Source organism: Vicia villosa, unplaced genomic scaffold, assembly GCF_029867415.1.
Source record: "Vicia villosa cultivar HV-30 ecotype Madison, WI unplaced genomic scaffold, Vvil1.0 ctg.000637F_1_1, whole genome shotgun sequence".
Taxonomy (NCBI): domain Eukaryota; kingdom Viridiplantae; phylum Streptophyta; class Magnoliopsida; order Fabales; family Fabaceae; genus Vicia; species Vicia villosa.
Window position 1 is genome coordinate 688,210 of NW_026705286.1, and position 13,061 is coordinate 701,270.

General features: G+C 31.2%; 1 long non-coding RNA gene across 10 annotated transcripts; it reads right to left on the minus strand.

Annotated features, from left to right (window-relative positions):
• Positions 1-8,029: 8,029 nt before the first annotated feature.
• LOC131630017 (uncharacterized) lies at positions 8,030-11,769 on the minus strand. 10 transcript variants are annotated; one of them, XR_009292193.1, is made up of 9 exons: positions 11,284-11,769; positions 10,949-11,070; positions 10,792-10,852; positions 10,157-10,640; positions 9,861-10,058; positions 9,121-9,251; positions 8,864-9,050; positions 8,702-8,743; positions 8,030-8,499 (listed from the first exon to the last, which is right to left on the minus strand). It is a non-coding gene; the product is annotated as an uncharacterized LOC131630017 (long non-coding RNA). The 10 variants fall into 10 exon arrangements; XR_009292191.1 differs by lacking the exon at positions 10,792-10,852; XR_009292189.1 differs by having other exon boundaries at positions 10,792-11,070.
• Between the last annotated feature and the right edge of the window lie 1,292 nt (positions 11,770-13,061).

Genomic DNA, 13,061 nt, shown 5'->3' on the forward strand with positions numbered 1-13,061 from the left:
GATTACATCGAAGAAAAATGGGGTATTTTCACTACTGGAACTGATGTAACCGGTTACATGAATGATGTAACCCGTTACATCGTGCTGTGTTGGCATTTTTTTCAAAACTTTAAAAATTCATAACTGTTGATCCGTAAGTCCGTTTTGGGTGCCGTTCGAAGCGTTATGAAGCTAACAAAATGCTCTTTTTGATGAAAATAAATTGATTAGCACTAGATTATTTAATTATTATGTGGTTGTGAAAATGACATGTAATTGTATATGTGTATGTCATGGAATAATGTTATTTAAGAACAATATGTATTGGTGTTATGTACTATGTGCTAATTGTGATACATGGAATTGATGAATGGTAAATTCTATGCATTATTGTGATTATTATGTGATAAATGCATATTGTACAAATGGTGGATAATTCAATATGTTGAATTATGGTGATGTGCGTAAATATCAGAATCGCATAGATAATTCTTAATTGCATATGTTTTTGGTAATTGTATGTATACATGAGGCTTAAGTTATCAAATGTAGATGTTGTTTTTGGTGGTTGTTGAGGATGACATTGATTGTCTTGTATGCAATATGTCATTTGTGATTGATAAAGGCTATGTGATTGCTGTGGTGATAATATGTTTCTGTGTTAAATGTATTATGTTGTGGTGAATATCCAATGATTGTGATATGAGTATGCTTTGTGTGTTATGGATGAATGATTATGAATCGTTGATGGATGTTGATGATGTGCATGTTATGGTTGATGCATGTATTTCATAATCATGTTGTGGGATGTATCCCTTATGGTGGTGGGACAGCGGTAGCTAATTCCCATTGTGTGGAATTAGTGAGAGAAGTAGCTGAATCTTTATGGTGGTGGATCGGTGAGATGGGTTCGTCCCATGATTGGTACCACATGCATTAGTTGCATTGCATTAGGTTGTTGTGTATAACTATAACATGAATGGAAGTTGTCCAATGTTATAATTCGTATGTGTTTGATATGAATGGTTGTGTGTTTGATTAACTGTTGTGTATCTGAAATACATGTGATGATCGGGTGAATAATAATTGTATGCATAGAGTCATTGCATTTATATTTGTGTTGTTATAACATGATTGGAAGATTTCCAGTGTTATGTAGTGGTGATGTAATCGATTGTCTTTTTCGTAACTATTGATGGATTATCTAATAATAATCTAAATATGTTGCAGTTGGGCAAATAATCTGCTTATGATGTTTTGTCGTTATGAGCTTATAATATAGTTTAATTGTGATATGTCTCACCCTTACTGTTGACATTTTTCAGATTAAGGAGTAGCGGCTTGTGCTTGGTGAGGATAACTCGTAGAGTTACTTCGTTTAGTCGGTTGTGTTGGGTCATGCTCTGGTCTTGTAACACTGGGGGACGTTTATTTTAGTATTGTTTGAGGGATTATTTCTTATGTTAGAATGATGTTTTGTTTTTTTTAAATCGGTAAATTCTTGATGTTGAATACCGATGTTTTATGTTATTCAGTTTTGAAGTATTTTTCCATTGTGTTAACATGATTACTGAATAATGTGTTTTGAAGTTCCTCATAAGGCATGACATGGCTTAATGTTTTAAATATTTTGAAGTTGTAATACCCTTTTCATGTTATACTCTGAATTTTATTTGTTATTCCGTGGGGTTTTAGAAGGGTGTTACAATAGTGGTATCAGAGCAGGTCGGTCTGTCCGGCCAATTGTCGAGTCAGTTGAGTTGCACGACAGTTGAATACTGTCGGCATATTATCCCTTGGTACGCGACATGTGAGTGAATCACTGTCGGTACTTGGGTGTTTGTTGCGGAAGTTGGTTTGAAACAAGTGGGGGAGAGGCCATTGTTGCGGAAGTTGGTGTGATTTTGGTGAGACAAAATTTTGTTGCATTCTATGTTGTTTCATGTCAATGTCACATGCATTCATGGTCAGAAATTGTGTTCCTTAAGATGGCCTGTATTGGCGTAAGATGGCCTGTATTGGCGAAATGATGAGGGCTTATGCCCTGATGGTACCACATGCATTTGAGTCGGTGTCAGTCCCATTGCATTATACTATGTATGATTCGATGTTTGACGCATAAGAAGTATAATTATGTGTGATTAAATTGTTGTCCACTCATTATTATGCTTCATTTTATATTGTTATGATATCTCACCTCTTCTGTTTGAATGTTACCTTTATATTGGTAACGTGTAGATAAGTCGAAGTAGCTAAACACACAGAGTTTAGAAGAAGTAGCTCTTATTATTCCTTTGGTTTGGTGTCAGTGCTCTAATATGTAACACCGGGGGGGGGGGGGGGGGGGGGTGAACGCTTGTTTACTTCATTATTTTTTATTTTATTTTGGTGATTATGTTAGAGTATTATAAACTCTATTTTGGTTTTGAACAAAAGTTGTTTGATGCCGATTGAGAATATTTTTATGATGAACGTGATTTCTTTCCGCTGTTTTAAATAAAGTTGAATTTGAAAACTAAGTTGAAGTTGTTTGTTAGTTCATCTAAAGAGTGTGTTATATATCTATATATGCATGTTTGCGCATATTTTATTGTTGATGAAATGTAGCATCCTAATATGTTGTACTTTGTTTGAAAATAATTTACTCCAGTTTTATTAAATTACCGTTGGGGAATTAGGGTGTTACAGTACCAATGTATAAGTATCACAACGATTTATAAATATAATTGTTGTGCTAATTGGCGCGCGTCCTGCCTTTTGATAACGGCTTTCAGACCATGATAGAAACAACAAGCTTACAACCACACCCTACTTAACAACGATATGACCCGCGTGATGGTACTCCTTTTCCAACCGTTGTGACGGATATTTTCCGTATTAGTGATCTCTCCACCATAAGGACAGTTTTGCATTAGCCCTATGCTCATCTTTAAACCACAAATCTCTTGATAAGTCATCGCATCTATGATTACTGATTACCCTCTACAATGCATCCTTGTCTTTAATAATCCTCCATATCCATTTATACAATAAGGCTATATTGAATCTGAAGAATTTAAAAATGTAGTATATTCAAAATTATAGCATATATTTTATAATTGAATTAAATCATGAACGGTCTACCTTGTAGGATTTGGCGAGATGATCATCAGTAGATTAAGTATGAGAGGATTACTATCCTCGCCTGGATTCACGGGTAGATGTGAACATATCTATAAGATACCAGCTGTAGACTGTTCATTTTAATGTCCATCTTTTAAATCTTTGGCTTGTCGTTGTTTAATATAATTGAAGTTAGAGAATTGGTTGTACAATTTATTATAAGTACAGATCAATGCTTTAAAAGCAAATACATATTATTAGCCTATATATGTAACTATGTGAAAAATAAATTCAAACTTGACAAATGATAGTTTGATAGACGTGTAATCAGGGTCGGCCCTTAGGGTGTGCAGGAAGTGCTACCGCACAGGGCCTCCGATTTTTTAGGGCCTCAAATTTGTTAAATAGGCTTAATATAAATACAAAATAAGTATTATATATGTCTAGTTCCATATTTGATAACATGTTATATGTCAGCTGAGTGGTTGGAAAGTGTGGATGATATAGTAGAACCTATGTTCGATTCTAGAGTTTTTACATTTTATGTATTTTATGTCTTTAAGGGTGTGTTTGGTTCGAAGTAGATGGAGGGGAGGGGAGGGGAGGGGAGGGGAAATTTTTAATTAAATATGTTTGGTTCAAATTTAAGGAGGGGAACAGAGGGGAGGGGAGGGAGCAAAATCCCTCCAAACCTCACTTTTTGCGTTCCTCCGAATTGGGGGGATTTGGAGGGGAGGGGAGGGAATCTGAATTTTAAAACGTAAAAAATTATTATATTTACTAAAGTATCCTCAGTTTAATTTTAATATTTCAATTTTTTTCGTGTTAATGCTTCTCTTTTATGTGAGTTTTCTCGATTATTTCCATCAACTTATTATAACTATTATCCACCTTCAAATTTTTTTCAATTTTTTTTAACTTAATACAAATCATAATCATTACATTATTTTTATAATTTTTTTAATATTTATTTATGTTATTTTTTCTTCTAGTTTTGTTATTTATCCTATTACATTTTCTTTATATCAAATTTTAAATCATTTACTTTATTTTATTTTTTTTATTCATTTTATTAGAAATTTAAATTATTAGTTTTAATAATAACTTATTTTATGTATTTGTTTTGTTAGATGATTCATCACTATTTAAAAATTATTATTAGCATATAGTTTCATTTGTGTCAGAGAGTTATAATATGAATCAAGTGTACTCAGTTTATTAACGTTATGGTAAATTATAACGTTTTAGTCCGTAAATATTAAAAAAATTATTACCAAAATAACATTTATGAAATTTTCATATTTGAATATTATATCACTTATATAAGATCTTAAGGGTAAAAATGTAATTTATTTATAAAACCCCTCCCCTCCCCTCTTGAACCAAACATATTTTTAATTAAAATCCCTCCCTTCCCCTCCCCTCTCTTATTTTGAACCAAACACTTATTTGATTAAAAAAAATCCCTCACCTCCCCTCCCCTCCCCTTCCCTCCTTTAAATCCCCTCCCCTCCCCTCCCCCTCATTTGAACCAAACACACCCTAAAGAAACGCGCATACTGTATAATGTTACAATTAACTTACTCAACTTTTCACCTACTCTAGTTTTTAACATTTAATGTTACATTTAAAACGCACATATGTATTTTTTTAAAATTTAATGCTGCAATTAAATTAGTCCATTTTTTTCTTCAATAGTATCTTTTATAGATGTAAAAAACTTTTTAAAATGTTAATTTAAAAAGATTTATATTTTTATTATTGTAAATCGAGCATTAATAAATTTGAAATAATAGTTATAAGACCTTGGAAATTTGTAATTTCTCATTGTTGGTTAAATAGAACACTTCCTTATTAATATTATCAAAATTTTCAAAGAATTATTTCATTTTATTAAATGGTATGAATTTTTCTATAAATGAAAAAAGATAAGAGTAAAAAATGTAAAAATATAAACTTCAATTAGTCAAATTTTTATATAATACATCTATATCATTTTTATTTTGATATATTTAATTTTATTTAGAATTTTAAATGAAATGTGATTTTTTTTTAATTTGTTGTGTTTTTATTTATTAAAGGTCTAATTTTAAAATAGAACGGGGCCTCCAAATTGTTTGGGCCGGCCCTGCGTGTAATGTAAACCTAAATAGGACCCGTGCAATAGCTCGGGTTTCTTACTAGTTTTAGAAAAATAAGTAGTCTCTTTCATTTTATATATATTTTAGACTAAGACTCTGTTTGGTAAAACTAGCTGGTAGCTAATAACTGATGACTTGTAGCTGGTAGCTGGTAATTGGTAGTTGATAGCTGATAGCTGGTAGCTAGTAGTTGATAGCTGGTAAGTTAACATAAAAGGACATAAAAGGACATTCTTAATTAAGAAATTGAGTGTCTCATTATATTATTGTATTATATAATTAAATTAACTTTTATAAAATAAAAATATATATATATTAGCAAACACATGCAAAAACAATTAATATATATCGAACAATTATATATAAATTTCTTAATGAACCTATAAAATAACATTTATATATAAATTTAATGAGATATATAAAATAACATTTACGATTTTGAATTCAATTATATTAATCTAAAATAATAATAAAAATAATTTTATTGACTATTTTACGAAAAACTCTAATATTATTACGAATCTTCGTCGTCTTAATAATATGTTTCACAAATTTAGAAATTAGCAATACTATCTCTAAATTCATTACAAAGTATGTAATTTTAATGTCGTTAAAAAAATATTAAATATTACATATTTTTGTTAATCGACACGAATATAATTATACAACGCAAAAACTATTATATATATATATATATATATATATATATATATATATATATATATATATATATAGTTTATATATATATATATATATATATATATATATATATATATATAATTACCCTTTTATAACTATATATATATATATATATATATATATATATATATATATATATATATATATATATATATATATATAAGGGTAAAATTGTATTTTTATTAAAATAATAAGGGTATAAATGAAATAAAAAGTCACAAGCTAAAAGCTCAAAAGCTACTTTAAATAGCTTTTGAAAAAAAAGCTAAAAGCTAGTAAAAAAGCTAAAAGCTAGTAAAAAAGCTACAAGCTAAAAGCTAAATGACAGTTACCAAACTGAGCTTTTTTATTAATATGAGTTGAAAAGCTAAAAGCTCTTTTTTGGGTGTTACCAAACAGAGTCTAAGGCTCTGTTTGGTAAAAATAAATGGTAGTTGATAGCTAGTAACTTATAGCTGGTAGCTGGTAGCTTATAACTGATGCCTGATAGTTGATAAACTAACATGAGTGTTTGGTAAATTAGTTGTTTCATTATCTGATAGATAAAAAATGACATAAAAGATCATTTTAATAAATAAGGATGATAATATTTTGTTAAAATAATAAGGGTATAAATGGAAAAAACTCACAAGCTAAAAGCTAAAAGCTCAAAAGCTACTTCAAATAGCTTTTGAAAAAAAAAGTAAAAAGCTAAAAAACAGCTACAAGCTAAAAGGTAAAATAGCGTTACCAAATAGAGCTTTTTTCATTAAAGTGAACTGAAAAATTAAAAACTCTATTTTAAGTCTTACCAAACATAAGTTTTGAAAATCATATTTTGAATTTATAAGTTCATATTTGAGATTATATATCTATTATTATCTATTATTAATATAATAAAATTATATACTACCAAAAATATTTAATTATCCTAACTAAAAAAATTTTAACAATTTTTCATGTCCCTAATGGTCATTTCAATATGCTAATTATTACTTACCATTTTTTAAAGCCTACAATTCATTCTAACAGCACAAAATAATCATTAACTTACGTATATCAATATTTTGTTTTGAAATTTCATTGAAAAATACCATTTAACTAAACCCTACATTAAGTAACGTGTTACTCATTGTAATTTTGAAAAGACATTAGAAACATGCCAAACCTTTCTCATTCTTCTTCTGCTATTCATCCCCTATATTAAATCATCTCCATTTACTTCCACTACAGAAAAAAAGGCCTCCTACCACGCCCAGAAAACCGAGGCTTTATGCAAAATAACCGTGGCGTAACGCTGAGGCCACGGTTTGGCCACAGAAATCCAACCGTGGAGTATGCGGCCGTGGCCTAAAGTAAAGTCCACGGTTTTTTGGTATAGACCACGCCTTTTTGACAACCGTGGCTTTTTTAGGCCACGGTTTAGGTAGCTTGATTAAGGCCGCGGTTTGTATTTGCCATGACTGCAAAACTGTGGCTATATGGTAAAGCCACGGTTTCAATTTAACATTTACGATACAGTTTTGGTTCAAGATATAGCCACGGTTTGGTTATGACCACATATTTAAAACTGTTGTTATATGCTATGCTTTCTAAACCATTTATCTTGCCACAGTTTATTTTTGTATCATTAATGATACATAAAAATGTCATTTTATATATATATATATATATATATATATATATATATATATATATATATATATATAATTAACAATAATATTGATTAGAATTTAATTAATTACAAACAAATTAACATTAAGTTGATCTTATCCTACCAAAATAAGTTGTCTATTTGAGGTAGCATTAAAAGAAAATTAAATCACTACAAATCTGCAGCAAAGGGAAATTCGTGACCTATCAAATTGAAGCGACTTGCATATAATATAAATCTTATATTGGACAAAACAGTCTTCATGACAGACACATATATTCCATGAGGATGCTCATTCTTTCAAAAGGCAAGATTCACATTAATTTCCATACAACAGAACAGACTTCATAGACTTTCAGGATGCTGATTTACTGCATCAAAACACACAAAGCCTGCCCTTTTTCACATCAGATGGACGTGACTCTACACCATCCTTATACTCAAAACTATACGGGTCAAGGGGATTTGTGAGGTATTACAAAATTATTACTACTACTTATATAATTAATCACTAGATTACCTATTTACATCAAAATAAGTTATATTTTATCCCTTATGAGACTTAGCAATTCAGTTCATCATCTCCCAAAATTTTAAGATGAGATGAACTAAAAGAACTTGACATATGAGCTTGGATGAAAACAATGATGCATCCATATCCCTACAAGACGATGATGGAAAATTGATATAAATATTTGACTACACTAAACAATCCTTACCTATCCCCAAAACAGAAATAGATAAGGCATATACAATTTAATCCATTTCCTTAAATGTCACGAACATCGTCAAATTTGCCCCTCATCAAACTCCCAAAAGAATCACCACGAACAGCAGCCGATTCCAAAATCTTCTCAGTCTGATTGAAACAGTACACAGGAGCCTGCCGATTGGAATCCTCAAGCACTACTCCAACCTCAAATGTCATCACATGAGCTGTATATCCTGCATTTAAATTGTCAGTATTTCACAGCAACACGTTCAAAATGTTACATACAATTAGAGGATTTTAGATACAATTGAAGTTTGTTAAATATAGTTACAACTTGATATAACATATACAAATATGATTTAATTCTATCAAATATCTTATTTAATTCAGTAATAGTTTCATAATTTGAGTGAGAGTAGAGAGAGATAACTGAACCTGAGGAGAAGATCCACTTAACAGGTCTTCTTGTTAAAGCATCTTCATAATACACAATAAAATCAGCTTTAAGTAAACCATATGAATGAGAAAATATGAGAGACAGAGAGAGACCTTAAACCCCAAAAATTTACTTAAAAGTGGTGTAATGTAACTTCAAACCTCAGTAAACCATGTATAGATTCTTGTAGCATTGTCAGTTGGGTCTCCATCTCCTGGGTCTCCATCTCTGTAACCTTGAATACCGACCCAAATCCCCCTTCACCAATCTTATTTGCAGGGTCAAAGTCATTAGTAGCTGCTTTAATTTGTCTCAAGTTGAAATAACCTGTTTTAAGGTCAAGAAGGTCTGCAACATGAAAGATTTGCAAATCAGCATTTTCTTTTAAAAGAAAGATTATAAAAAAAAAGAGACTTACTTGGTGTTTATGTGATAGCTGATATAAGTGGGAAAAGGGCATGTGATACAAACAAAAAACAAGCAGAGTCAAGGTGACAAATGCTTCAATGAAGGCGGCTAGGGCAACATGGGGAAGCAAGACCTTCAAGACTGTGAGTCAGTGTTATCATGTGTACTAGACATAAATATTATGAAGTATTATCTAATTGTGTATTGAGTACAAACACTACACACTAATCTGAACATATAACACTTCACCAATATTTCTTTTATATATGTAATATCCTTTCAATAACTAAAATACATTAAAAAATATTATTAAAATATACATCTATGATTATTCTCTAATATTTAACAATGTACATAAAACAGAAAAGGGAATTATTAACATATTAAGGAGTACATAACGTCTTATTTTAAACTATTAGAAACATTCTTTTTATAAAATATACTTGCAATTAATATATTAAGTCTTGTGTTAGATGAAAATAACTATAGCAAAAGATAATTTAGAAATGAAAAAGCTTGAATTATCCAAAACCAGAAACGAAAAAAATATCTTTAGCAAAAGATAATTTAGAAACGAAAAAGCTTGAATTATCTTTAGCAAAAGATAATTTAGAAATGAAAAAGCTTGGTCAAGAATTTGAGGAGCATAGTATACAAATCCACTTATACCAGAAATCTGCAACATATACATTATAACTTTAAATGGTTAAAGAGTTATGACACTGTCATATTCATTAACTAGGACTATACCTGCTGAAGAGCTTGAAGTCCTATTCCAACAAATAATGCTCTCTTTACACCAGGGTCTAACAAATCTTTCCAGCTTTATACAATCTTTCCCTGCTTCCTTGTTTGAAATGAGTTCATTTGCTGGTGCAACTATGTATTCTTCTAAAATGATAGATTCACCTCTAGGATTCATTCCCTCAGATTACAAAGCTAATTCTCCTATAAATCAAAGCAAACTACAATTCAGTATCTAATGTTATTATTATATTTTCAAGCTTATGATATTGAAAACATTAATGAGACCTATTTAGTGAAACCTGAAACATCTTCAACGCGGCGAATTCTTTGCAGAACTCTCTTAACTTCAGATAATCTACCTTTACTCACAAGCCAAGGAGGAGATTCGGGGAAATAAAACAAGGCGAGAAAAAAATAAACAACAGAATAAATAGAAACCACAGCAAGCATGCCGCACCATCTCGGCAATTTCGTCAAAGAAATAGTGAAAAACAAGAGATAAGCCTAGAACATTCCCAAAGAGCATGAAAGATGAGGGAGAGTGTTGAGTAAGCCTCTGATATCAGGCGGTGCTATCTCAGATATGTAAAGAGGAGTTATAGTCATGGCTAATGCAATTCCAATTCCACTCAATAGCCTTGAAAATAGAATCACCGGAACGTTCGGAGCCCACAACATGACCAAACCACTAAAGTAAAACATGAGAGATGATGTTATTAACATCAGACGCCTTCTGATAATATCAGATACAGTGACACAACGAACTCCCATTTTCAACAAAGCCTTCAAAATAAAATAAAAAGTAAACTCAGTATTAGCACATGTCAACAAGCTAGTAAGTATAATAGCACAAGCACCCCCAAAATGAATAACATTAAGCAGTATTGGCTAAATCATTTATTCGAGAGAGGTACTAAGTTTATGAAGAGCTGACATTTGTTTGGATTTGTGTTGTTTCTCAAACCTTTGACTATCAATTTTGGTGTAGAATTCATCTGAAATTGTATCGTTAGTTGCATATAGTGAATAATAAACAATACTGAAGATCAGGTTCTGTTTTGGTTAAAGGTTCACACTTCACAAAAATGTACCTGGTTAATAAGAGCACATGATCGAGAAAAAAGTTCAATGTCATTTCCATCTAAAACAACATCATCCTTCACCTTCTCAGATCGAACAATTGAACTCCATCAAGCAAATCCACTTCCCTCACCTAATACACAATTTAACTCATTACCACAAATTCTCAAACTACTAAATCACACATAATCTAGGGTAACATGATTGAGAAATTAGGTCATTTCAATTCATATCACAAAAAAAGATTAGCTAAGAAATTACAAATTGGAATTAAACTAGGGTTACAAGAAAATGAGTTAAGAAATTACAAACAGGAATGAAACTAGGGTTAAATGAAATTGCATACCTTCTTCTCACCGAGAAAGTTACGGATCTCGATGGACTTGTTATCATTGGTAATGCTAGCGTTGATAGGAAAATGAGCATACACAAACCTCATTTTGTAGCAGAACCCCTTGGTGAAACCAGTGATGAGATTCTCGACGTGGCTGAGAGCGGTTCATATGGCGGCAGCAAAGTTGAAGACACGGTCTGAGGATTGAAATTGGGTTTGGGTTTGTAGCTGGGCTTGGGTTGTGGCGGCGCATTTGATGGAGATGGGTTTAAAGGTTTGTGTGTTGCGGAGAGATATTGTTGGGGTGAGAGAGGTGATAGGTTTTTTAGGACAAAATTAGGTTTAGAAGTACTCCATGACACTATATTTACGTTTGATGAAGTTTGTGAGGAATTTGAACAAGGGTTAATGGTTATTATGGAATGAAGTTGAGAATGAACTAGGGTTTTTGGTGAGAGAGAAGGGACGAAGCTTTTGGGAGAGAAAGAATGGAAAATGTTGTGAGGAATTGGAGAGGAAAAATTATTTTAGTTACATTTTCAATGTTTTTTTCATTTTTTAATAAAAAAAATTAGAAAAGAAAATAATTAGAGGGAAACTTAAAAAAAATAGGGGGAAATTTTGGCGGGGTAAAATTTTTTGGGCTTGAGCCACAGTTTATAGTCAAAATTATAAGGCCACGGTTTTCCTTTTGCGGTTAAAAATATCTGCAGTTGTCTAACCGTGACAATTGAAGGAAAGGCCACAGTTTCACACTCCGGATTCAATATTCTATAACATAAGTCTACGATTTGAAAACCATGGCCAAATCATATATGTGGCCACACTTTCTGAGCTGTGGAAAATTTTAGCGTGGCCGTAGGCCAAATTTCTAGTAGTGTTCTCCTCATAGTTATTTCCGTCCTCCCCTCTTCCACCGTTATCTGCAAAACATGGTTAGTTTCTTCCCTCTTTCCTGTCATTGATTTCATCATCTCTTATTATGTTTTAGTTGGTTGTTTTGTTCTTTTTTCTTCTCATGTACGTGTTGTTAAACTATTGTTGGTTGTATTAGGTTTGTTAATCTAAGATAGTCGAAAAATTGACTGCATCAAGGATATTAATGACACAAAATATATTAACGAAAAATTGATTGTATGTTATTTCGATGTCCGACTGAGAAATCAACATTGTTGAACGTTGCTATTACAGTCTTTCTCAAAGCGGCATTGAAATGAAACTTTCATCAGAGACTTTTTATTCATTTCTTATATGAAAACTTAATTTTTAGGTATTTTATCATATGCTTTAATTGGATGGTGATGGCTGATTCATTTTGTCTTTTTTCTGGTCTGTATAGAAGAAACGTTGGTCTGGATGTTGTCGAAATTGTGGCTGCAATACTGTTCCAAAGATTGAAATTGGTGTTTGTTTTGTTTCGGTTAGTTTGATAACGTCATTATAAGTGGTGATGTAAGAGCAAAAACTAATTACGTTTTTCTCCAGCCTATTAATTCACCAAAATTTTATAAGAGATTTATGATTTGGTCTCTATTCTATTGTGTCACTTCCTAAATTTTAAATTTAATATTAATTTATTTTAATTTCTGATAAATATTGACTGCATCTGTTGCATCAAAAGCAAGATGTTAATCTCTTAGAAAACATTGGTATGGATATATGACTTTATTTCTACGTGTTAATATCTTAGAATACATATACAACCAATATCGTGAGGTAAAATTGATTGTCACCTCTGAACTTTTCTCTACAAAAATTTAGTTTCATGTATATGAAGGATAATAATTATG